Raw genomic sequence first — 27,796 nt, 5'->3', positions numbered from 1 at the left:
ACTAGAACATGTGGAAAGTTCACCAGTAGAGACCAGTGTTTGCTTTCTTCCTCCCTTCCCTCCTCCCTCCCTTCCTGAGAATCTCACTATGTAGATCTGGCTGATCTAGAATTAGATATGCAGACCAGGGAGCTGGATCAGTAGTTAAAGGCAGCTGCTTGTGAAGCCTGCTAGTCCAGGATCAATTCTCCAGTACCCATGCAAAGCCAAATGTACAAACTGATTATATACATTGGAGTTCATTTGCAATGATAAGAGGCCCTGGCATGCCCATATTCTCTCTCTCTTCCTCTTTCTCTGCTTGCAAATAAATAATATAAGATTCAAAAAGGTTTCAAAGCCAGGGATGGGATACCTTCCAGTGAGTTGTTGGCCAGGGAGGTCCCTGATGCCCCCAAAACATTACAAGCCATTGCCAAGGCCCTTGGTTTCCCACCAGGAATAGATGGTAAGACCCTATTGCTGAAGAGTCCACATACTTGGACTGCAAGGCCACTGAGAAATCCTGCTGGAACTGAGCTGATAACCTCCCCCATGTAGACCAGCTGACAGAAAGCTGGAAGAAGCCATTCTGCATGCAGTTCAATGGGAGAGAAATCACCAGTAAAGATACTCAACAGTGGATACTACAAGTCTTAAATTTTGCCAGCTACGCCAACTGAGCTAACAGGTGCAATAGTGGCACATTCGTTATGGTGGAAACCAACTGCCCTCTAATTGAACTGGAGGCCTGCTCCATGGGAGGGAATATATCCCTGATACTGAAAACTTAAAAGAGGGGTAGTCATGAGCCCTAGGGGTGTAACGTCTGCTGCTGTCTGGCTAAATGTATATACTATGCTTATCAAACTGCCCAGTAAGCACTTCTCTTAATGTTCATACCCTTATATTAACGCTACTCTCACTTTTGGTAGAGAACCTTCTCTTTTCAGATGGCAGTGACCTTGGGATGATTCAGAAGACATCATGGTGCTGGAAGAAGAGATTGGAGTGCTCAGTACTGCAATATCTCTATCACACCTTCCAAGGCTCAGAATCTATTGCGGAAGAGGTGGCAGAAAGAACGTAAGAGCCAAAGGAAGGGTAGGACTCCTTACAACGTGCTCCCCCAGACACAAAATGGACTGGATATCCATTACCTCACAGTGCCTGACACTACTTACATAAGACCATCATAACAGGAGGAAAAGATCATGACATCAAAATAAAAGAGAGACTGATTGAGAAGGGGAGGGAATATGATGGAGAATGGAGTTTCAAAGGGGAAAGTGAGGGAGGGAGGACATTACCATGGGATATTGTTTACAATCATGGAAGTTGTTAATAAAAAAAATAATGTTTAAAAAAAAATAAATAAAAATAATGTTTTTAAAAAAGGCTTAAAAATCAGAGCTCTCCCCAAATACAGCCTTGGAGCACAGGAAATGATTGTTACATTAGCAAGCTTCATACCGAGCTGTGGGAAATGAACAGATCAAGACCCCAACCATCATCGCTCCTAGCATGAAGCTGTGCTTCTGACTGCTGCTCATGATACAGTTTCATTCCATCCAGAGAGATGAAAGGGCACAATTTCTGCTCTTTCTAGAGGGGAATCACATGGAAGGTAACCATCACAGCCCAGGACGGGATGTGCCATAGGAAACAGAGGCCAGAGTAAATTTGCAATGCCTTGAAAGCTCAGCTAAGAAGTTTGGAATGAAACTTCTTTAGGAATTCCTAACCTGGAGACAGAAGAGAAAGTGTGTCAAGGGTGGTATGTAAATAATCTCTAGGATTCCTTGAATTAAAGAATTTTTTTTCTCCTACAGTTACCCATAGCTTTCATTAGTTTTCTTTAAGAAAAGGGGCCAGGGCTGGAGAGATGGCTTAGCGATTAAGGCACATGTCTGCAAAGCCTAAGGACCTAGGTTCAATTCTCCAGGTCCCACCTTAGCCAGATGCACATGGTAGCACATGCATCTGGAGTTTGTTTGCAGTGGCTAGAGGCCCTGGAGCACCCATTCTCTCTCTCTGTGTTTCTAATAAATAAATTTTAAAAATTTTAACAAGAAAGGGCCTGTGTGGTGATGCACACCTTTAATCCCAGCACTGGGGAGGCAGAGGTAGAAGGGTCGCCATGAGTTCAAGGCTACCTCCAGGCTACATAGTGAATTCCAGGTCAGCCTGGGCTAGAGTAAGTTCCTACCTCAAAAATTTTTAAAAAGAAAAGGGTCCATCACCCCCAGTGATGTTTAGGAAGCATTGTCTATACTAAAAGCCATCATACTTTGGTGCAGTCAAATGACCACAGGTCTTTAGTGTAAACTCTTGCTCTGATGGGGTGGGAGCTGGAAGGAATTATTGAGGGGTTGATACAAAGCCAAGTGGTACAAAAGCTGTCACAGGGAAGGAGAAAGAATACATATGAAAGGTAAAATACATAGGATTGAAAGCCAGGTGTGGTGGCACACACTTTAAATCCCAGATTATATACTTATGGTCATGTGATTGTATAGCGTCGTCTGATTGGCTGAAGTCTCATCAGATGATTTTGCATCACCCAATCGGGATGGGTGAGCAACCATATTAGAATAACATCATGTGCTCATGCGCAGACAATTAGGATACAAAAGCAGTAAACAAGCTGACATGGCAAAGCCTGACGAAGCCAGCATGGCTTCCCACAGTTCCCCCTTTAAAAAATTGTTTGAACCTCAGGATACCCAATCCAGGACCAGCCCTCATGATGGCCAGTCCGATCGAGGGTAGAGCCCAAGACCAAAAGCCTGCTTAAGCACCTTCCCGAGTGCAATGAGAAAAATCCCTTCGGGGTGCAAAGGCTGCTCATGCAGGGATGTAAGCCTTCCAAGGTGCAATGACAACAAGGTCACTTGGTGTGCAAAGGCCTTACAATAGGCAGGGTGGAACTAACCATGGGATGTAAGCCTTCCAAGGTGCAATGACAACAAGGTCACTTGGTGTGCAAAGGCCTTACAGTAGGCAGGGTGGAACTAACCATCTCGCAGGCTTGCCAGCCACACTTGTGGAGATGCTCCTTGATCCAAAGCCATAAGTACCTGAACAATCTTTACGTTATCCTGCTGACGTTGTCGTCTGATTCGACAGATAAGCCAGAGACAGAACACCATACCACACAAAAGGGCTGCTCCAAACATAGCCACCCCCACCCATTCCTTAAAGAAAGAAAATGCAGAAGATAGCCAAGAAGTAAAATCTCCCAAAGAGATTGGCTCCAGATGAGTTCCATTCAGCTGTACAATCTGGAACAATAACTTCCGAGATAGCTGCTCTCCTTCAAGTGTCCAGTTTCCTGCCAAAAATTCAGCTAGCTTGCGACTCTGATTAAAAGAAGCAGTAAAATTAAATTGCAAAGGAGTAATACACAAATGTTGATACTGGGAAACACAGCCAAGTTGTAGAGACTCCAAACCAATCTGCTGAGGTCAAAGCTCTATTGGTAAGTCGTTCTAACAACGTCATAGTAAAAGAAGCATTTATCCCATAAGTTCTAGCGGCTTCTGTAAGATCCTTGAGCTCCTTATACCCTATAGGTTCATGGTATCTAACATGTGTATCATGAGTCTCAAAAACTGGATAAGCACTAGCCAGCTTTCTCCAAGTCTCTGGTTTTATCAAACTACATCCGGACGAAGGACACGCCCTGAACGGAAGTCGGCCATCTTGTTGTTTACATTTTTTACTTGTAGAGGCATAAGCTGGAGGAGGAGTAAAGACGCCATCTTGTCTGGGTCTAGAACATTCCCGAACATACTTGGTCTCTACTTCCTCAAAATCCTGTTCTTCCTCTGGAGTTAATTCTTCTCCCTCAGATTCACTAGAACTTTCTATATATAAATTTGTAAGTTCCGTTAAATCTGGATATAGCTTCAGACCTGAATGTGGCCCTTCCTTTTGTGATTTACTTTTATTCTGTGCACATTTATTCTGTTCTATCTGAAACCTAGGTTCACTTTTCATTTTAACCTTTTTTTGTTGTCCCCTTTTACTTTCTTCAGACTCTGACATGCTATCTTGATGATGTGCTAATATGCGTTGGCCTTCCCTGATCACTTCTTCACAACGTTTGTCCTCCAAACATGATCACACCAAGCGCCATAAGGGCTGTGTACCTGCGCGCAACTTTCGCGTTTCTGACTCACAGTCGATGTCTCTGCCTAGCTTATCCCAGCAGGTCAAATTTAAACCCCCAGTCAGCTCAAACCAAGGCGCTATCATATCCACTTCTTCCAAAAACCCTTTAAGAGTTTTATCTGAAATCTTAAGTTTACATTGTTTTAATACTTCCTGAAGTGGCTCCAAAAAGGTAGAGTGGTGTTGTCCCATTTTGCAACCTTATATACGTTACTTATAGATCAGTTACAGGCAAAAACTTATCATATAGCACCAGGGGACTTACCGGTACCACCGCTCCGTGTGTTGAGTTCTGAATCCTCCCTCGGAAGTATCCTCAGGGGTCCTCTCAACTGGCCGTTTGCTGACAAATTCCCGGGTTTCGGCACCACTTGTTGCGCCCCTCCCGCCAGCAGGAAGAACGACAACAGGATTCTTCTCAAGCACACTTTATTGGAAGCTCCAAACTGAAAGAGAGAAGGACCCCGACCCTACGGAGCGCCAAGCTTATATACTTATGGTCATGTGATTGTATAGCGTCGTCTGATTGGCTTAAGTCTCATCAGATGATTTTGTATCACCCAATCGGGATGGGTGAGCAACCATATTAGAATAACATCATGTGCTCATGCGCAGACAATTAGGATACAAAAGCAGTAAACAAGCTGACATGGCAAAGCCTGACGAAGCCAGCATGGCTTCCCACAGTCACAGGGAAGGAGAAAGAATACATATGAAAGGTAAAATACATAGGATTGAAAGCCAGGTGTGGTGGCACACACTTTAAATCCCAGCACTCAGGAGGCAGAGGTAGGAGGATTGCTGCAAATTCAAGGCCAGCCTGAGAATACATAATGAATTCCAGGTCAACCTGAGCTACAGTGAGACCCTACCTTGAAAAAAAAAAAGATTGAGTTTCATTTAGTCACTGCAAAGCAGGAATCTTCCCCAGATTGTGTATCTGGCTTTATGTGGGTATTGGGGAAACAAACCCAGGCTGTTAGGTTTTGCAAGCAAGCACCTGCTGAGCCATCTCTCCAGCCCCAAGGAGGCTTTTCCAAAGACTCTATAGCACCAACTGAGCTGCAGTGGACTATTTCAATTTTCACTGATAACAGGAAAGGGGAACATGAGTCCATGGTTTTCAGCCTAAGTAACAGTGTTATGCTTATAAGCCAGGCATGGTGGTTCATGCCTATAATCCTGCGCTTGGGAGGCTGAGGTAGGAGGATCACTGTGAGTTAGAGGCCAGCCTGGGGCTGCAGAATGGGTTCCAGGTCAGCCTGGACTAGGGTGAAATCTTACCTCAAATAATGTTTTTTAATTTATTTTCATTTATTTGCACATGTGTGTATGGGCATGCCAGGTTCTCTCACTGATGCAAATGAACACCAAATGCGTGTGCCAGTTTTTTTTGTCTGGCTTTACAGAGGTGCCGGGGAACCAACCAAGGTCAGCAGGTTTTGCAAGCAAACACTTTTAACCACTCCTTAGCCCTGGTGTTATGCTTTTAGTGTGGACCAGAACCTAAGAAGAAAAGCAGATTCTTGAGAAAAGGAAGGTAAGATAATGAAACTGGATTTGAGTAACCTCAAGTATCTCTGAAGTATGTATCAGTCAGAAGTCTTTTGGTTATGGGTGACAGAATTCAGATGAAACTGGCAGGATAGGTTTATATAACCCAAATTTGAGAGCTGTGGGCATGGTTCTAGCAGCTTTTCAAATGATGCTATCAGGGGCTGGGCTGAGGATGTAACTTAGTAGGTCACGTTTTTTCTTAGCATGTAAGCACTGCCGCATTTGATCCCAGCACTGCACACACCAGGCCTCATGGTGCATAAGAGGTGGAGGCAAGAGTATGGGAAGTTCAAGGTCATTCTTGGTGAAACAGTCTGAGACCAGCCTGGGCTGTGTAAGACCCTGCATTAGAACCAACCAAAAACTCAAATGAAAGCCGGGCATGGTAGCACACACCTTATGTCTGAGCACGTGGCAGACTTGGGTTGGAGAATCACCATAACTTTGAGGCCAGCCTGGGAGTACAGAATGAGTTCCAGCTCAGCCTGGGCTAAAGTGAGACCCTGTCTTGGGGCGGGGCGGGGGGGGAGGGGGAGGAATATATGTATATATTTCAGGACTGGAAAAAACTGAACATGTGTCCTTTGGTTTTGCAGGCAAGTGCCTTAACCACTAAGCAATCTCTACAGCTCAACTTTTTTGTTTTTTCGAGGTAGGGTCCCACTCTAGCTCAGGCTGACCTGAATCCACTGTGTAGTCTCAGAATGGCCTTGAACTCACAGTGATCCTCCTACCTCTGCCTCCCAAGTGCTGGGATTAAAGGCATGTGCCACCACTCCTGGCTAAAAAATATATTTTATTTATTTGAGATAGAGGGAGGGAGAGAAAGACAAAGAAAGGAAGGAAGAGACAAATATATAGAGAGAAAATGGGCACATCAAGGACTCCAGCCACTGCAAATAAACTCCTGATGTATGCCTCACCTTGTGAGTATCACAAGTATCCACAGAAAGCCAGATGTACAAAGTGGTGTATGTATCTGTAATTCGTTTGTAGCAGCAGGAGATCCTGATGTGCCCATATTTACACACACACACTCTCTCTCTTTCAAATAAATAAATATAATATAACATTTTAAAAAACAAAGAATATGACTTTAGAAACAGGTCCTTCCTTCATGGAACCCCAGCCCTGTATGACACTCATACTCATGATCGGTTAAGCCTTGTCCAGATTCCTGAACCACAGAAACTGTGAGAAAAATAAATGCGTGTTTTTCTAAGCCATTGCATTTTGAACTAACTTGTTACAACGTATCTCAGTAGTGTGACTGTCCCTGGTGGGGGGGGGGGGGCAGGTGAGATCAGCTTCATGTGAACCACATGATCAGGAAGTAAAGAACAAGTGTCTCCCCAAAGCAAAAGTAAGGTGGTGTTATCTAGTGTGAACAGCTGTTCATCTCACATGTCTGTTTGGGAATGTAAGAAGGCAGGTAGAAATGCATGCAGAGATGTACACTTGGCAGTGATTCATGCGTAGATGACAATGAGACTATAAGCATGGATAAATTTATGCCAGAGAAAAAGCACTCAAGGGCAGATCTCTTGAGAATAGCACAAATTAAAGGGCAGATGGAAGAAGAAACAAAAGGGACAGGTGAGGACAGAGGTATAAGAAGACATGTGTCACATGTTAGACAGTTAGCTTGTTTGGCTGGTAAAATATGTAACTGAGAAATCACAGGCTTCTGTTAGAAATCTGGACTTCCAGCTCAGAAGTTGTATATTAAGGGCTGGAGAGGTTGCTCAGTGGTTGAAGGTGCATGCTTGCAAATCCTGATGGCTTGGGTTCTCTTCCCCAGTATCCATGTAAAGCCACATGTGCAAAGTGGTACGTACATCTGAAGTTTGTTTGTAGCAGCCAGAGGCCCTGGCACACCCATACTCATTCTCTCTCTCTCTTCATAAATAGAAGTTGTATTTTGGAACCATCAGTATAGAAATGACTGTAGGGCTGGGCAGGGTAGTGCATACCTGTGATCCTAGAACTTGGGAGGCTGAAACATGAGGATTGTGAGTTCAAGGCCAGTTTGAGCAACAGAGAAAGACCATGTCTCAAAAAAAAAAAAAAAACACAATTGCCTGGGAAGCCTAAGGACCAAGATTCAATTCCCCAGTACCCATGTCAACCTCTCTCTTTCTAATAAATAAATTAAAAATTTAAAAACACAAAATAGCGCTGGGTGTGATGGTGCATACCCAGGATGAGATAGAAAGTTGCCATAAGTTGGAGGGCATCCTGGGGCTACAAAGAGTTCCAGGTCATCAGCCTGAGCTACAGTTAGACTCTGCTTCTAAACACACACACACACACATACACACACACACACACGAGAGAGAGAGAGAGAGAGAGAGAGAGAGAGAGAGAAGTAACTGTCAAAATCAGGCATCTGGATGACATCCTGTGAGAGTATGGAGAGAGAAAAGGGACATGTTCTTGGACAACAGGAGAAGGAGAGATTCTATAGGAATAGTTGAAGATAGGAGGCAATCCAGGAGAGAAGAGTCTCCCAGAAGCTGTGCATATTTCAAGAATGATATAGTCAACAATGACAAATGCTACAGAGGATATGTGGACAGAAAAATGAGGAGATATACTGGAAACCATTTCAGCAGGAACTAGGACCAAAAGTCAGACTTTTGCAAAAGTGTTTTAAAATATATAGTTATGGGGGTTGGAGACATGGCTCAGTTCTTAACGACCCAGGTTTGATACCCCAATACCCACATAAAGCCAGATGCACAAAGTGACACATGCACCTGGAGTTCATTTGCAGCAGCGGAGACCCTGATAAGCCCATTGTCTTTGCCTCTCTCTCTCTCCTTAGAAATAAATATTTGAAATATATTTAAAAAAAATTTTTTAATGGGCAGGTATGAAATATGCCTATGCCAGTCATAGAAAAGAGATATTGCATGTTCTCTTTCATAAGTGGAAGCTTAAAATAGTTTGAGGGACTAGGAAGATAGCTCAATGTTTAAAGGTACTTACTTACAGGGCTCGCTGGCCTGGGACCAATCCACAAGACATCCACATGAAGCTGTATGAGCATTCATTTGCAGTAGCAGGAAACATTGGTGTGCCCATATACATACATACACACACACACACACACACACACACACATGCATGAATGCAGATAAATAAATAGCCTGTGCCTGGGTTTGATTCCCCAATAGCCATGTAAAGACAGGTGCAGACTCACTTCAGGTTAAGATGGCGGCATAGGAACCATGCCTAAGCAGCCTAGGGGAGAAAAAGCAAAAAAAAAAAAAAATCAGCAAAATACACTCTTCTGCTAAAAAGTGAGGTGTATAAGAAATTACCAATGGCAGCAGAGAAGTAGGAAAGACCCAGAGCACCCAGAGCCCACACAGGCAGGCAGAAGCGGCTCCAGCAGCGGGGGCACCAGGTCCGCAGGGCCACAGCTGCAAGGCTCAGCTTGAGCCGCAGGAAAAGCCAGGTGAGGGGATTTTCCATTCACACCATAGCTCCTCGCAAACTCAAGAAACGTGAAGGTAGAACCGCAGAAAACAACAGAGGAGCAGATCACGAGGTAGAGGATGACTTGGACCAGCGGGAGAACTAGAGGACCATCCACAGCCTCCCCTCCCCCACGGGCAGCACAAGCGCCAGCAAGCACCAGAGACCTGGGGAGGGAGACCACAGTACCCAGCACCGGTGACCAGAGTAGGGATACTGTGACCCAGCCATGCTACTTGAACCCACAGAGCACCAAAGAAGGACCCAAGCAGGAGTGCAGAATAACAGACCAAAATCACCCCAAAAGGTAACTGGGATTACAGCAGGGAAGGGTCTTACTTGGTCACAAGCTGACTTGGAAGCCTCAGAAATCTTAACCTCTTAGTTGACAGGATTAGAGTGTAGGGCAACACACACCCTAAGAGACAGTGACTTTGTTAGAGGATCTGGTTGTCACAATACCGACTCTTGCATAAATACTCTGTCCTGTTTTTCATTGAATGTGAACATTGTTTAGTTAAATTTTAGAATCTGCCTGTATTTTGTTCCCTCAGCCTACTTTAATACTCTCATAGCAGGCAAACCCAACATCAAGGGTCACTATCATAGATATTTTGAGAGTCTTAAGAGCCACACCTAGCACCTTAAGCTCCTACCCTGAAGATATATAACATCAGATTGATTGATACGTCTAATAATACTGCGGCTAACTAGAAAATCCAAGCATTAAATTAATCCAAGATGTAAAAATATATATATTATAACACAAAAAGCACCAAAAATTGAGACAATATAAATCCACAAAAAGTATTAATGCATCAGAAATGACCTCCAGCGAGAATGATTTTAAGGAAATGTCTGAGAAAGATTTTCAAAAGAATGATTATAAATATGCTCAAAGAAGTCAAAGAGGAAATCAAAGGAATGAAAGGGGATATCAAAGGAATCAAAAGAATTAAAGAAGACACAGGAAACCAATTTAATGAAATAAAGAGGTCAATACAAGACATAAATAAGGAATTCGAAATAATAAAGAAAAACCAGTAAGAATTACTAGCAATGAAGACCACAGTCAATGAAATAAAATCTCTGTAGAAAATCTCACCAGTAGAATGGATGAAGGAGAGGACAGAATATCTAAACTAGAAGACCAGGTGGCAAATCTAATACACTACAACAAAGAGAAAGACAAACTAACAGGAATGTATAAATGGGGATTTCAAGATATTCAGGACACTATGAAAAGATCAAACATAAGAATTTGGGGCATAGTAGAAGGAGAATTTCACTCCAAAGGCATAGTAGGCATTTTCAACAAAATCACAGAAGAAAATTTGCCCCAAATTGGGAAAGAGGTGCCAATGCAGATACAGGAATCCTTTAGAACACCAACCAGACAAAACTTGGAAAGAACCTCTTTTCACCATGTTATAATTAAACTACCAAACATACAAACCAAAGAAAAAATACTGAAATCAGTTAGAGAGAAAAATAAAGTTACCTACAAAGGCAAGCCTATCAGGATTACGGCAGATTACTCAACACAAACGTTAAAAGCCAGAAGGGCTTGGAGTGATGTATTCCAAGTTCTGAAAGATAACAACTGTCACCCAAGGTTACTTTATCCTGCAAAGCTATCCATTCAAATAGATGGAGAAATAAGAACATTCCAAACAAACGCAGGCTAAAGGAACTCTTGAAGACAAAACGAGCTGTACAGAAAATACTTGAAAGAATTATCCATGCTGAAGACAAAGAAAAGCACTCATATAAGGAACCAGAAAAAAAACAAATCATACTCAAATACTAGTTAATACAAGAGAGCAAAGGTAAAACCGAAAGAACTACAAAAAAATGGCAAAAATAAATACACGCCTTCCAATATTAACTCTTAATATCAATGGCCTCAATGCTCCAACCAAAAGACATAGGTCTGCAGGCTGGGTTAAAAGCAGGATCCTTTAATTTGTTGCCTCCAAGAAACTCAAATTTCTACAAATGATGGACACTATCTTAGGGTAAAAGGTTGGAAAGCAGTGTTTCAAGCAAATGGGCCTAGAAAACAAGCAGGGATTGCTATCCTAATATCTGACAAGGTAGACTTCAGTCCAACATAAGTTAGGAAAAATAAGAAAGGTCACTTTATATTGCTTAAAGGCACATTCCAACAATGGAACATTACAATCCTAAATATATATGCACCTAACATGGGGGTCCCAACTTCATCAAACAAACGCTATTAGAAATAAGGTCACAGCTAACACCAAAGTTGTAATGGGTGATTTCAACATCCCACTCTCATCAATTGACAGGTAATCCTGGCAAAAAATAAACAGAGAGGCATCTGGACTAAATGAGGTCATAGAACAAATGGACCTCACAGATAGATATATGCAGGACATTTCATCCAAATGCTGCAGAATACACATTCTTTTCAGCAGCACATGGAACATTCTCTAAAATAGATCATATATTAGGACACAAAGAAAATCTTACCAAATCCAGGAAAATTGATATAATTCTTTGCATTCTATCTGACCACAATGGAATAAAACTACAAATCAATAGCAAGAAAAGCTATAGAGCATACACAAAATCATGGAAACTAAACAATACACTACTAAATGATGAATGGGTCAATGAAAAAATCAGGAAATCAAAAATTCATAGAGTCAAATGATAATGAGAACACAACATACCAAAACCTTTGGGACACAATGAAGGCAATCCTAAGAGGAAAATTTACAGCTTTAAGTGCCTATATTAAGAAATTAGAAGGATCTCATGTAAATGACCTAATGCTTCACCTTAAAACGGAAAAAGAAGAACACGCCAAACTGAAAATGAGTAGATGGGAAGAAATAATAAAGATCAGGGCAGAAATTAATGAAATAGAAACAACAACAAAAACAATCCAAAGAATCAATGAAACAAAGAGTTGGTTCTTTGAAAGAATAAATAAGATTGATAAACCCTTAGCAAATCTGACCAAAAGTAAGAGAGAAGAGACACAAATTAATAAAATTAGAGATGAAAAAGGCAGCATCACAACAGATACCAGAGAAATTCAAAAAATCAGAGGGACATACTACAAAAACATATACTCCACTGAGTATGAAAATCTGAAAGAAATGGATGATTTCCTTGATTTATATGACCTACCTCAATTAAGTCAAGATGAGATTAATCACTTAAAGAGACCTATATCAAGTATGTAGATCCAAGCAGTTATCAAAAATCTCCCAACTAAAGAGAAATGAAGGGAGGAGGGTACTCAATAGGTTGATATTGTATATATGTAAGTACAATGATTGAGATGGGGAGTTAATATGATGGAGAATGGAATTTCAAAGCGGAAAGTGGGGGGGGGATGGAGGGAATTACCATGGAATTATTTTTATAATCATGGAAAATGTTAATAAAAATTAAAATAAAATAAATCTCCCAACTAAAAAAAAGTCCAGGTACAGATGGTGAATTTTACCAGACCTTCAGGGAAGAACTAATACTATTGCTTCTTAAGCTTTTCCATAAAATAGAAAAAGAAGGAATCCTACCAAACGCCTTCTACGAAGCCAGCATCACCCTGATACCAAAACAAGGCAAAGATAAAAAGAAAATTACAGATCAATCTCCCTCATGAACATAGATGCAAAAATTCTCAACAAAATATTGGCAAACACATTGGACCCTCCTTGTTGATGTAAATGGGTCGTGCATTGTGGAGTGAGCCCCCAGTTATTGGTACGATAAATGTCTCTGCATATCATGAAAAAATATATATATATTGGCAAACAGAATACAAGAATATATAAGAAAGATCATTCATCCCAACCAAGCAGGCTTTATCCCAGAGATGCATGGATGGTTCAACAAACACAAATCAATAAATGTAATACATTATATAAATGGACCAAAGGACAAAAATCACATGGTCATCTCAATAGATGCAGAGAAAGCATTTGACAAAATCCAACATCCCTTTATGATAAAAGTCCTACAGAGACTGGGAATAGAAGAAACATATCTCAATATAATAAAGGCTATTTATGATAAGCCTACAGCCAACATATTACTAAATGGGGGAAATCTGAAAGCTTTTCCACTAAAATCATGAACAAGATAAGGGTGTCCACTGTCCCTACTTTTATTTAATATAGTACTGGAAGTCTTAGCTATAGCAATAAGGCAAGAGACACACATAAAATGGATACAAACTGGAAAGGAAAAGATCAAGTTATCATTATTTGCAGATGACATGATTCTATACATAAAGGACCCTAAAGACTCTACCAGCAAACTGTTAGAGCTGGTAAACACCTATAACCATGTAGCAGGATACAAAATAAATACACAGAAATCAGTAGCCTTCCTAACAACAAGCACACAAAGGATGAAATCAAAGACTCACTCCCATTCACAATTGCATCAAAATAAATAAATAAAGTACCTTGGAGTAAACCTAACCAAAGAAGTGAAGGCTCTCTACAGTGAAAACTTTAAACCACTCAAGTGAGAGATTGCAGAAGACACTAGGAAATGGAAAAACATCCTTTGTTCTTGATCAGAAGAATCAATATTGTAAAACTGACAACCTTACCAAAAGCAATCTACTCATTTAATGCAATCCCCATCAAAATTCCAATGGCATTCTTCACAGATACAGAAAAAACAATCCAAAAATTAATTTGGAAGCACAAAAAGTCTTGAATATCTAAAATAATACTGAGCAGCAAAAATATGGCTGATGGTACTACCATACCTAATTTTTTAACCTATACTACAGAGCCATAGTAATAAAAACAGCATGGTACTAGCACAAAAGCACTCATGTAGATCAATGGTACAGAACAGAGGACCCAGATATAAGTCTGGGTAGCTATAGCCACTTGATATTTGACAAAAATGCCAAAACTACTCATTGGAGAAAAGACAGTCTCTTCAGCAAATGGTGCTGGGAAAACTGGATATGTATCTGTAGAAGGACGAAAATACATTCTGCTCTCTTTCCATGCCAAGGCTCAGGGTCCGTTGCGGAAGAAGTGGTGGAAAGAATGTAAGAGCCAAAGTTAGGGTAAGACTCCTTACAATGTGCTCCCCCCAGACCCAGATTGGCCTGGATATCCATGACCTCACAGTGCCTAACACTACCTACACAAGACCATCATAATAAGAGGAAAAGATTATGACATCAAAATAAAAGAGAGACTGATTGAGAGTGGGAGGGGATATGATGGAGAATGGAGTTTCAAAGGGGAAAGTGGGGGGAGGGAGGGCATTACCATGGGGTATTGTTTACAATCATGGAAGTTGTTCATAAAAAAAAAAGACAGGTGCAAAAAAGTGGCACAAGTGTCTGATATTTGTTTGTAGTATCCCTTAAGAGATCCTGTTGTGCTGGGCTGGAAAAATGACTTACTTATTAAGGAGTTTGCCTAGGAAGCCTAAGGACCTCGGTTCAACCCCAGGACCCACTAAGCCAAATGTACAAGGGGGCACATGCATCTGGAGTTCATTTGCAGTGGCCGGAGACCCTGGCACACCCATTTTCTCTCTCTCTGCCTCTTCCTCTCTCTCTCTTAAATAAATAAAGAAATAAAATATTTAAAAGAAAGATTTCATTAAAAAAAGAGATCCTGGTGTGCCAGTATATATCTATAAACACACAAGTATACATAAATAAATAATTCAAAAATAAAATAAGGCCAGGCTTCGTGGCACATGCCTTTAGTCCCAGCACTTGGGAGGCAGAGGTAGAAGGATTGTTGTGAGTTCAAGGCCACCCTGATACTACATAGTGAATTTCAGGTCAGCCTGAGCTAGAGCAAGACCCTACTTCAGAATGCCAGAAAAGGGCTGGAGAGATGGCTTAGTGGTTAAGTGCTTGCCTGTGACGCCTAAGGACCCCGGTTCGAGGCTCGGTTCCCCAGGTCCCACGTTAGCCAGATGCACAAGGGGGCGCATGCATCTGGAGTTTGTTTGCAGAGGCTGGAAACCCTGGTGCACACATTCCCTCTCTCTCCCTCTATCTGTCTTTCTCTCTGTGTCTGTCGCTCTCAAATAAATAAATAAATAAAATTAAAAAGAAAAAAAACAAAATGCCAAAAAAATAAAAAATAAATAAAGAACAAAATAATAATAAAATAAAGCTGAGTGTGGTGGTACAAGTCTTTAGTCCCAGTACTGAAGGCTACCCTGAGACTACATAGTGAATTCCAGGTCATCCTAGGCTAGAGTGAGACCCTACCTTGGAAAACAAAAACTAATAATAATAATAATGAAATATATTTTTAATTTTTTTATTTATTTGAGAGAGAAAGAGGCAGAGAGGGAGAGAAAAAAATGGGCATACCAGGGCCTCTGGCTACTGCAAACAAACTCCAGACACATGGACCACCTTGTGCATCTGGCTTTACATGGGTACTGAGGATTCAAACCTGGGTCATTAGGCTTTGAAGGCAAGTGCCTTGACCACTGAGCCATCTCTTCAGCACTAAATAATTTTTAAGTTGGTTTTATAGTAGGAAAGAGTAGAATTATTACTAAGAGGCTAGGCCTGGTAAGGGATAGAGAGCATACAAAGTGGATAATAATGGGTATCAAAATATATTTAGCCAGGAGGAATAAATCCTAGTGTTGTAAGCACAATAAGGCAACTATGGTTCCCAATAACATATATTTTATGAAGAAGTAGAAAAAGAACATAGATGGAAATGTTAATCATCTTGACTTGATCATTACAGATTGTGAACATGTATTGACAATCACACTGTAATAAATAGACATGTGTTAATATGCACAACTATGTGTTAATTATAAATAATAGAAGGATTCCAGGTGTGGTGGTGCATGCATTTAATCCTAGCACTTGGGAGGCAGAGATAGGAGTATAGCCATGGGTTTGAGACCAGCCTGAGAATACACACTGAATTCCAGGTCAGCCTGTGGTAAAGCAAGACCCTACCTCTAGAAACCAATAATAATGATAATAATATAATAATAATAATATAAGGGCTAGAGAGGTGGCTCACGGGTTAAAGATGCTTGCTTGCAACATCTGCTGGTCTAGGTTCAATTTCCCAGCAACCTATATAAAATTGGATGAGCATTAATTTGCAATGGCAAGACACCTTGGCATACATGTGCACACATGCAAATACATTTCAAAACTTAAATCAAGATAAAATAAAGTAAATGGGCAGGGGCCTGGGAGAGAGCTCAGTTGCTAAAATATTTGCCTTATAAGCATGAAGACTTAAGTTTGATATGAAAAACCTATGTTGTAAAAGAAAACAGCTATGAGGGCTGGAGGGATGGTTTCGTGGATAAGGCATTGCCTGCAAAGCCAAAGAACCCAGGTTCGATTCCCCAGGACCCACATTAGCCAGATGCACAAGGGGGCACATATGTCTGGAGTTTGTTTGTAGTGGCTGGAGGCTCTGGCATGCCCATTCTCTCCCTCTCTCTCTTCCCCTCTTTCTCTGTCAAATAAATAAATAAATAAAAATAAAATATTTTTTAAAAAAGAAAAAGAAAACAGCTATGAGCCGTGGTGTTGGCATACATCTTTAATCCCAGCACTCAGGAAGCTGAGTAGGAGGGTTGCTGAGAGTTTAAGGCCATCCAGGGGCTACAGAGTGAGTTCCAGGTCTGCTTGGGCTACCTCAAACACACACACACACACACACACACACACACACACAGCCACGGATGGAAGGCCCATTTGAAGTCATAGCACGGGGAGAATGGAGACAGATCCCTGGAGGCACATGTCTACAGGCCTGGAGCTCCCTGGCCACCCAGTCTAGTCTACTTGGTGAGTCCAGGCCAGTGAGAGACCCTGTCTCCAAAAAAAGTAGAAGATATAAACTGGGTGTGGTGGTGCACGTTTTTAATCCCAGCACTCAGGAGGCAAAGATAGGAGAATTATGGTGAGTTCAAGGCCACCCAAAGACTACATAGTGAATTCCAGGTCAGCCTGGGCTAGAGTGAGACCCTACTTTGAAAAGAGAGAGAAGGAGCCTAAGGAACAACACCCGAAGTTGCCTTTGGAAGCTTCCATATACACTTGAACACGAGCGCACATGTATCAGAACACATATGCATGCACACATAAAAATAAATAAATAATGGGCACAGACACAAAGGAGCGATGTCATACCAGTGAAGGTTAGCATGTCTCTCTCTAGCCCAGGCCGACCTTGAGTTCACTATGCAGTCTCAGCTGGCCTTGAACTCATGGTGATCCTTCTACCTCTGCCTCCCAAGTGCTGGGACTAACGGTGTGCAGCACCATGCCCAGCTAGCATGTGGAATTTTTTTTTTTTTTTTTTTTTTAATGTGAGAATGAGAGAGAGTGTGTGAGAGAGAGAGAATAGGCACACCAGGGCCTCCAGCCTCTGCAATCAAACTCCAGCTGTGTCAGCACCCCTGGGGCCATATGAAGCCTTGCATGATTGCATCACTGGGCATCTGGTGGGACTTGGAGAGCTGAAGGAGTCTTTAGGCTTAGCAGGCAAGTGCCTTAACTGCTAAACCATCTCTCCAGCCTGCATATGAAAATTTTATTTGAGACAGTTTGAGGGAAGAGTTGAACACAGCACAGGCTAAGGTAAACATCTGGGCAGTATTTTTCATTTTATTTTATTTGACTTGATTTGTTTTGTTTTGTTTTGTTTTTTCGAGGCAGGGTTTCACTGTAACCCAGGATTACCTGGAATTTACTATGCAGTCTCAGGGTGGCCTTGAACTCATGGCAATCCTCCAACCTCTGCCTCCCAAGTGCTGGGATTAAAGGCATGCGCTACTGCACCCAGCTGTATTCTTTTTAAAAACACTTATTTATTTATTTGAAAAAGAAAAAGAGGCAGAAAGAGAGAGAGAGAATGGGTGCACCAGTGCCTCCAGCCACTGAAAACGAACTTCAGACGCCTGTACTAATTTGTGCATGTGGCTTGCGTGGGTACTGGGAAATTGAACCTGGGTCCTTAGACTTTGCAGACAAGCACCTTAACTGCTAAGCCATCTCTCCATTCGGTTGTATTCTTATACTGTTGTTTCTCAGACATTTTAGTTGCCTTTCTTCCTTTTGTCTTTTCTTTCTCTTCCACTTGTTTATTTTTATAATATTCATTTTCTTTTTTCTTTATTTGAGAGAAAGAGAATGGGTGTGCCAGGGCCTCTAGCCACTGCAAATGGATTCTAGATGCATGTGTCACCTTGTGCATCTGGCTTGCATGGGCACTAGGGAATCAAACCTGTGTCCTTAGGTTTCACAGGCAAGCACCTTAACCTCTGAGCCACCTCTCTAACCCCCTATTTATTTATTTTTTGAGATAAGGTATGACTATGTTACTCAGGCTAGCCTATAACTCACTATGTAGTCCAGGCTGGCTTGGAACTCAAGACAATTCTCCTGCCTTAGCTTTATAAATGCTAGGATTTCCGGTATGGCCATCATATTAGCTCCTTCTCAGTTGCCTTTCTTGAGTTCTAGTACATCTTTCTAAGATAACAGGGTCTAAAACTACTCACCAGCTAAGTGTGCAATAAACATTTTTTTTTAATTTTTCAAGGTAGGGTCTCACTCTAGCCCAGGCCGACCTGGATTTCCCAATATAGTAGTCTCAGGGTGGCCTTGATTTCATGGCAATCCTCCTACCTCTGCTTCCTGAGCGCTGGGATTAAAGGTGTGTGCCAACATGCCCGGCTCCTGCAGTAAACTGTTGTTGCAAAGATCAACAAAGTAGGGCTGGAAAGATAGCTCAGCAGTAAAAGGCCCCTGCTTGTAAAGCCCAATGGTCCCAGGTCAGTTCCCTGGTGCCCATGTAAAGCTAGATGCACAAAGTGGCCCAAGCATCTGGAGGTTGTTTGCAGCAGTAGCAGGCCCTGGTGTACCCATAACCACTTTCTCTCTGCCTCTTTCTTTCTTTCTCTCTATTTCATATAAATAAATACACACATGCACACACACACTTTTTTTTTTTTTTTTCAAGATAGGGTCTCACTCTAGCCCAGGCTGACTTGGAATTTATTATGTAACCTCAGGGTGGCCTGGAACTCAAGACAATCCTCCTACCTCTGCCTCCTGAGTGCTGGGATTAAAGGTGTGTGGCACCACACCTGGCTCAAAAATATATTTTTTTAGGGCTGGAGAGATGGCTTAGCGGTTAAGCGCTTGCCTGTGAAGCCTAAGGACCCCGGTTCGAGGCTCGGTTCCCCAGGTCCCACGTTAGCCAGATGCACAAGGGGGTGCATGCGTCTGGAGTTCGTTTGCAGAGGCCGGAAGCCCTGGCGCACCCATTCTCTCTCTCTCCCTCTGTCTTTCTCTCTGTGTCTCTCACTCTCAAATAAATAAATAATTAATTAATTAAAAAAATATATATATTTTTTAAAAGAGCAGGTTGGGTGTGGCGGCACATGCATTTAATCCCAGAACCCAGGAGGCAGAAGTAGGAGGACTACTGTGAGTTTCAGACCACCCTGAGACTACATAGTGAATTCCAGGTCCACCTGGACTAGAACGAGACCCTACTTTGAAAAACCAAAATAATAATAATAATTAATAAAGAAAGAAAAACCAGAAAGTAAATATGCAACCATATGGTCTCGGTTGCAACCTCTCAACTCTGCCATATAGTGGCTATAGAAAGCTACCATGGGTACAACAGGGCTGGAGAGATGGCTTAGCGGTTAAGGTGTTTGCCTACAAAGCCAGAGGACCCAGGTTCGACTCCCTAAGACCCATATAAGCCAGATGCAGAAGGGCACATGCATCTGGAGTTCGTTTGCAGTGGCTGGAGGCCCTGGTGCACTCATTCTCTCTCTCTCTCTCTCTCTCTCTCTCTCTCTCTCTCTCCCTGCCTATTTCTGTATATCTCTCTCAAATAAATAAATAAAATATTTTTTAAATTAAAAAAAGGAGTACAGGGCTGAAGAGATGATTTAGCACTTAAGATGCTTGCCTGTGAAGCCAAAGGACCCAGGTTCAATTCCCTAGTACCCATGGAACCCAGATGTACAAGGTGGTGCACGTGTCTAGTTTATTTGCAGTGGCTGGAGACCGTAGCGCACCAATTCAGCCTCTCTCTCTTTCTCTCCGTGAAACTCTCTCTCTTTCTAATAAATAAATCAATAAATAAAATATTTTCTTAAAAAGGAGTACAGTTGTATTCCAGTGAACTTTATGAGCCCAAAGATAGGCAGAGGCAGGAGTTAGCCTGTGGCTGTACTTTGCTGACCCTTGCCCTAAGGAAAGGTCATGGAAAGGGGTTGGAGACGTGCTAACTAGGGCAACTGCTGAGGCCAGATGGGGTCCAGACCTCCAGGAAAGGAACACGCCTCAGAGAAAAGGGGTTTTGTTGCTGTTGTTTGGTTTGGTTTGGTTTGGTTTTGGTTTTGGTTTTTCAAGGTAGGGTTTCACTCTAGCCCAGGCTGACCTGGAATTCACTATGTAGTCTCAGGCTGGCCTCAAACAAACAGTGATCTTCCTACCTCTGCTTCCCCAGTGCTGGGATTAAAAGCATGCACCACCAGGCCTGACTAGAAAAGATTGTGTGTGTGTGTGTGTGTGTGTGTGTGTGTGTGCGTGCGTGTGTGTGCGTGTGCATGTATGAGGACACCTGATGCAGCGTGACTCCCCTGTGTCTGCAGTGTAGCCCTCTACTTGTGAGTACCTAGAGGCCAGTAGTTTCCCAGCTGAGAAGCCTTCCATACAGTCAGTGCCAAGCATAAAAGTGTTTCAGAGGTGCTTGGGATGAGGCTTCATTGATAAGAGTACAGGCTTAGCAAGCACGGAGCTCTGGGTTTGAGTCCCAGCTCTGCATAGACCAGGTGTGCAGGCACGTACCAGCAATGCCAGCACTCAGGAAATGGAGGCAGAAGGATCAGTAATTTAAGGTAATCTTTGGCTACATAGCGAGTTTGAAGGCCAACTGTGATACATCAGAGAAACTATTAAAAATAAAACAAGGCTGGAGACAGTTCAGAGTTTAAAGGCACTTGGTTGCAAAAACCTGACAGCCTGGGTTCAATTCCCCAGGACTCATGTAAAACCAGATACACAAAGTGGTTGGTACATGTGTCTGCGGTTCATTTGCAGTAGAAGGCTCTAGTGAGTCTATCTATCTCCCTCTCTCCCTCTCCCCCACCCTCTTTCATTCTGCTTGCAAATAAATAATCAATAAAAATATTTTTAAGGTGAGCCAGGCGTGGTGACACACACTTTTAATCCCAGCTCTCGGGAGGCAGAGGCAGGAGGATCGCCATAAATTCAAGGCCACCCTATGACTATGTAAGTGAATTCCAGGTCAGCCTGAACTAGAGCGAGACCCTACCTCAAAAAAACAAACAAAAAAAATTTAAGGTTTAGAAAGAGTTTATTATAGTGACTATAGAGCCTAAGAGGAGGATAGAGGTTAAAGAGAGGAAAAAATATGGAGCTCTTACCCAAGAGGGACTGGACCAGGATTCCCAGAAAATTAGAAAGTTCACCAAAGGCCCAGGTTGTAGTCTTTTATGGAATAGATAAAGGCTAAACTAAAAAAAATAATAATAATAATTTTGGAGGTAGGGTCTTACTCAAGTCCAGTCTGACTTGGAACTCACTCTGTAGTAGGCTAGGCTCTAATTCACAGTGATCTTCCTATCTCTGCCTTCCAAATGTTGGGATCAAAGGCATCTGCCACCACACCTGGCCAAAAAAAAAAAAAAGTATTTGAAGGCTAGAGAGGTGGTTTAACAGTTAAGGCACTTGCCTGTGAAGCCTGAGGACTCACGTTCTACTCTCCAGGTCCCACATCAGCCAGACACACAGTGACGCAAGGTGGCGCACAAGGTCTCACATGCACGCAAGGTGGCGCACAAGGTCTCACATGCACGCAAGGTGGCGCACAAGGTCGCACATGCATGCAAGGTGGCGCACATGTCTGGAGTTCAATTTCAGTGGCTGGAGGCCCTGGTGGTCTGATTCTCTCCCTCCCCCTCCCTCAATTTCTCTCTTTGATTAAAAAAATCATAAATAAAATATTAAATAAACCTTTAGAAAGGTATTTGAGCCAGGTGTGGTGGCGCACGCCTTTAATCCCAGCACTTGGGAGGCAGAGGTAGGAGGATCGCCGAGAGTTCGAGGCCACCCTGAGACTACATAGTGAATTCCAGGTCAGCCTGGGCTAGAGTGAGACCCTACCTTGAAAAAACAAAAAAAGAAACATTTGAGAGAAGCAAGACAATGAAGATGAAGAGGAGCCTTATTGATGGAAGAGGGGAAACTGAAGAGGCTCACATGAAGAAACTTCTTTCAGTGAGGTAGGGACCATATTAGTAACAAACAAGTTCTTCCCTCCACTGATGCTTAAGCAGAGAGACAACTCTGCCAACATTTCTTCTTTCTTTCTTTCTTTTTTTTTTTTTTTTTTTTTTTTTTGGTTTTTCGAGGTAGGGTCTCACTCTAGCCCAGGGTGACCTGGAATTCACTATGGAGTCTCAGGGTGGCCTCGAATTCATGGCAATCCTCCTACCTCTGCCTCCCGAGTGCTGGGATTAAAGGCGTGTGCCACCACGCCCGGCTACTGCCAATATTTCTGACTCTGTCCTTCTGAGAAGCAGAAGTCTGGAGCCCATAGTCTCACATGATAGTTCTCTTGCTGTACTCAAATATGGGAGTAAGAACCCACTTGGCCTATGGGGATGGGAGAAAGTGCAGAGTAGAATATACAGGTGCATCCAGAACTCCCATAAGAGAGAAGTACATGAAGGTGGAGTAGGGTAGCTAAATGCCAAATTGCTCCTGTGTGTACTTTTTACACTCCTGTCACAGGTTAGATCATGTTGAGCTGTTCCTGGTCCACATTTTTTCCTTAGAAGGGATGGGAACAAGAAGGGGCATTGGAAGTTGTTAGTGGAAAAGGAAGTCTATGCAGGTCATACCTAGACACTGGGAATGCAAAGACATGAGACTGAGCCAAAGAGGGACCCATGAGGGTCCATCCTCTCATGAGGAACTGGAGCTGCTTCTGTCCCCAGGAGATGCTTGTGGAACAAGGAGGATATTTGCTTTGCAGACCAAGACAAATGCAGAAGAGAGCTGAGAGTAGAAGAGGCACTGGGGCCGCTGAATGAAGAAGTAGGGGTGCCTTTGGTGGAGAAAAGGGGAAGGACATCTTCAAGAAAGATGATGTCTTTAGAGCAGAGTAATGCCTACAGGAATGTATTTAAGAATCTAGACTCGTAAATGACCCAATGCTTCACCTTACAGCCTTGGAAAAAGAAGAACAAGGCAAACCAAAAATCGGTAGATGGGAAGAAATAATAAAGATTAGGGCAGAAATTAATGAAATAGAAACAAAAAAAAAAAATCCAAAGAATTAATGAAACAAAGAGTTGGTTCTTTGAAAGGATAAACAAGATTGATAAAACCTTAGCAAATCTGACCAAAAGTAAGAGAGAAGAGACACAAATTAATAAAATCAGAGATGAACAAGGTAACATCACAACAGATTCAGAGAAATTCAAAAAATCATAGGGACATACTATAAAAGCATATACTCCATAAAGTATGAAAATCTGAAAGAAATGGATGATTTCCTTGATATATATGACCTACCAAATTAAATCAAACTGAGATTAATCACTTAAATAGACCTATAACAAACATGGAGATCCGAACAGTTATCAATAATCTCCCAACTAAAAAAAGCCCAGGCCCAGATGGATTCACTGCTGAATTTTACCAGACCATTAAGGAAGAGCTAACACCATTGCTTCTTAAGCTTTTCCAAGAAATAGAAAAAGAAGGAATTCTACCAAACTCCTTCTATGAGGCCAGCATCACCCTGATACCAAAACCAGGCAAAGATAGAACAAAAAAAGAAAATTACAGACCAATCTCCCTCATGAACATAGATGCAAAAATTCTCGACAAAATATTGGCAAACAGAATACAAGAGAATATCAAAAAGATCATTCACCCTGACCAAGTAGGCTTTATCCCAGAGATGCAGGGATGGTTCAACATATGCAAATCTATAAATGTAATCCATTACATAAACGGGTTGAAGGACAAAAATCACATGATCATCTCATTAGATGCAGAGAAAGCATTTGACAAAATACAACATCCCTTCATGAAAAAAGTCCTACAGAGACTGGGAATAGAAGGAACATATCTCAATATAATAAAGGCTATTTATGACAAGCCTACAGCCAACATATTACTAAATGGGGAAAAACTGGAAGCTTTTCCACTAAAATCAGGAACAAGACAAGGGTGTCCACTGTCCCCACTTTTATTTAATATAGTTTTGGAAGTCTTAGCCATAGCAATAAGGCAAGAGACACACATAAAAGGGATACAAATTGGAAAGGAAGAGATCAAGTTATCATTATTTGCAGATGACATGATTCTATACATAAAGGACCCTAAAGAGTCTACTAGCAAACTGTTAGAGCTGATCAAAACCTACAGCAATGTAGCAGGATACAAAATAAATACACAGAAATCAGTAGCCTTCATATATGCTAACAACAAACACACAGAGGATGAAATCAGAGAATCACTCCCATTCACAATTGCATCAAAAAAAAAATAAATAAATAAAGTACCTTGGAATAAACCTAACCAAGGAAGTAAAGAATCTCTACAATGAGAACTTTAAAACACTCATGCGAGAAATTGCAGAAGACACTAGAAAGTGGAGAAACATCCCTTGTTCCTAGATTGGAAGAATCAATATTGTGAAAATGGCAATCTTACCTAAAGCAATCTACACATTTAATGCAATCCCTATCAAAATTCCAAAGGCTTTCTTCATGGAAATAGAAAAAACAATCCAAAAATTCACTTGGAATCACAAAAAACCTCGAATATCTAAAATAATACTGAGCAACAAAAATGAGGCTGGTGGTATCACCATACCTGATTTTAACCTATACTACAGAGCCATAGTAACAAAAACAGCATGGTACTGGCACAAAAACAGACATGTAGATCAGTGGAACAGAATAGAGGACCCAGATCTAAGCCCAAGTAGCTACAGCCACCTGATATTCGATAAAAATGCCAAAATTACTCATTGGAGAAGAGACAGCCTCTTCAGCAAATGGTGTTTTGAAAACTGGATATATATCTGCAGAAGGATGAAAATAGATTCTTCTCTCTCACCATGCACAAGAATTAAGTCCAAATGGATTAAAGACCTTAACATCAGACCTGAAACTCTGAAACTGCTAGAGGAAAAAGTAGGAGAAACCTTTCAACATATTGGTCTTGGCAAAGACTTTCTGAATACAACCCCAATTGCTCAGGCAATAAAACCACATATTAATCACTGGGACCTCATGAAATTACAAAGATTTTGCACTGCAAAGGACACAGTAAAAAAAGCAAAGAGGCAACCTACAGAATGGGAAAAAATCTTCACCAGCTATATATCTGATAGAGGATTAATATCTAGGATATACAAAGAACTCAAAAAGTTAAATAATAAGGAATCAAACAAGCCAATCAAAAAATGGGCTATGGAGCTAAATAGAGCATTCTCAAAGGAAGAAATACGAATGGCATATAAGCATCTAAAAAAATGTTCTACGTCACTAGTCATCAGGGAAATGCAGATTAAAACTACATTGAGTTTCCATCTCACTCCTGTCAGATTGGCCACCATCATGAAAACAAATGATCATAAATATTGGTGGGGATGTGGAAAAAGAGGAACCCTTCTACACTGCTGGTGGGAATGCAATCTGGTCCAGCCATTGTGGAAATCAGTGTGGAGGTTCCTAAAACAGCTAAACATTGATCTACCATATGACCCAGCTATAGCACTCCTAGGCATATATCCAACGGACTCATCTCATTTCCTTAGAAGTACGTGTTCTACCATGTTTATTGCTGCTCAATTTATAATAGCTGGGAAATGGAACCAGCCTAGATGTCCCTCAACTGATGAGTGGATAATGAAGATGTGGCACATTTATACAATGGAGTTCTACTCAGCGGTAAAGAAAAATGAAGTTATGAAATTTGCAGAAAAATGGATGGACCTGGAAAGGATTATACTAAGTGAGGTAACCCAGGCCCAGAAAGCCAAGCGCCACATGTTCTCTCTCATATGTGGATCCTAGCTACAGATGATTGGGCTTCTGCGTGAGAATGAAAATACTTAGTAGCAGAGGCCAGTAAGTTAAAAAGGAGACATAAAGGGAAGAGAAAGGAAGGGAGGAGGATACTTAATAGGTTGATATTGTATATATGTAAGTACAATGATTGTGATGGGGAGGTAATATGATGGAGAATGGAATTTCAAAGGGGAAAGTGTGGGGGTGGGGAAGGAGGGAATTACCATGGGATATTTTTTTTATAATCATGGAAAATGTTAATAAAAATTTAAAAATTAAAAAAAAAGAATCTAGACTCTTCCCCAGCCTGCCTTTCCATTCTTTCTATTCCCTTCCATTCATCCGAGGTGCCCACTGAATGTCCAGCCAATCCTAAACACATCCCACACTTCCTTTGTGCTGATCCTGCTCCTCAGCATCCTCAGCAGCACTTGCCCTCCTCACCCATCATCTTGTGTCTAAATCTTTCTTATTCACCAAGTGGCTGCTGCTGCTTCCAGGGAGCCTTTTTTTCTTTCCGAGGTAGCATCTCCAGGCTGACCTGGAATTCACTACCTCTGCCTACTATGTACTGGAATTAAAGGCATGTGCCACCACGTGGCACCAGGGATCCTTGTTGTATTCCATGCCTTTTTGGAAGTAAGTCCTCCTCCTCCCCTTCCTCCTCCTCCTTCTTCTTCTAATTTGTTTTTTCAAGGTAGGGTCTCACTCTAGCCCAGGCTGATCTAGAACTTACTCTGTAGTCCCAAACTGGCCTTGAAGTCATGGCAATCCTTCTACCTCTGCCTCTTGAATGCTGGGATTAAAGCCATGTACCACCATGCCCAGTTATTTCTCCTCTTTTAAAATTAAAAAGAAATGATTTATTTATTTAGGAGGAGGGAGAGAGAAAAAGAGAGAAGAAATGAATGAATATGCCAGGACCTTTTGCTGCTGCAAACTCCAGGTGCATGTGCCATTTTGTGCATCTGGCTTTACATGGGTACTAGGGAATCAAACCAGGGCTGGCTGGCTTTGCAAGCAAGTGCCTTTAATAGCTGAGCCACCTCCCTAGTCCCAAGCCCTTCTTTTTCTTCTGAATTTACCTGTCTCTCACCACAGAGAACACCTAGCAATCTCACATGGTACTATAGAAGTATTGAGCTGGGCTTGGTGGCACAAGAATTTAATCCCAGCACTTGGGAGGCAGAGGTAGGAGGATCACCATGAGTTCAAGACCAGCCTGAGACTACATAATGAGATTCAGGTCAGCCTGGACTAGAGCAAAACCCTACCTTAGAAGAAGGAGAAGAATTATTGAAGACAGCCACTTCCTAGCAGCTTGGTGTCTTCCTTTTATATAACACTTATTTATCAGAGAACCTTCTGGAAGCAGACATCCTACACATTCAGATGCTACATCCATCCCCTTTACCAGTACCCTGTGGTAGTTCTCTCTGGGCTAGGGTAGAGTCCTGAACACAGCAGCCTATAGCTATGTGAACAC

This window comes from Jaculus jaculus, chromosome 1 (genome assembly GCF_020740685.1).
Source record: "Jaculus jaculus isolate mJacJac1 chromosome 1, mJacJac1.mat.Y.cur, whole genome shotgun sequence".
NCBI classification, from domain to species: domain Eukaryota; kingdom Metazoa; phylum Chordata; class Mammalia; order Rodentia; family Dipodidae; genus Jaculus; species Jaculus jaculus.
Note: the sequence above shows the minus strand (reverse complement) of the source record.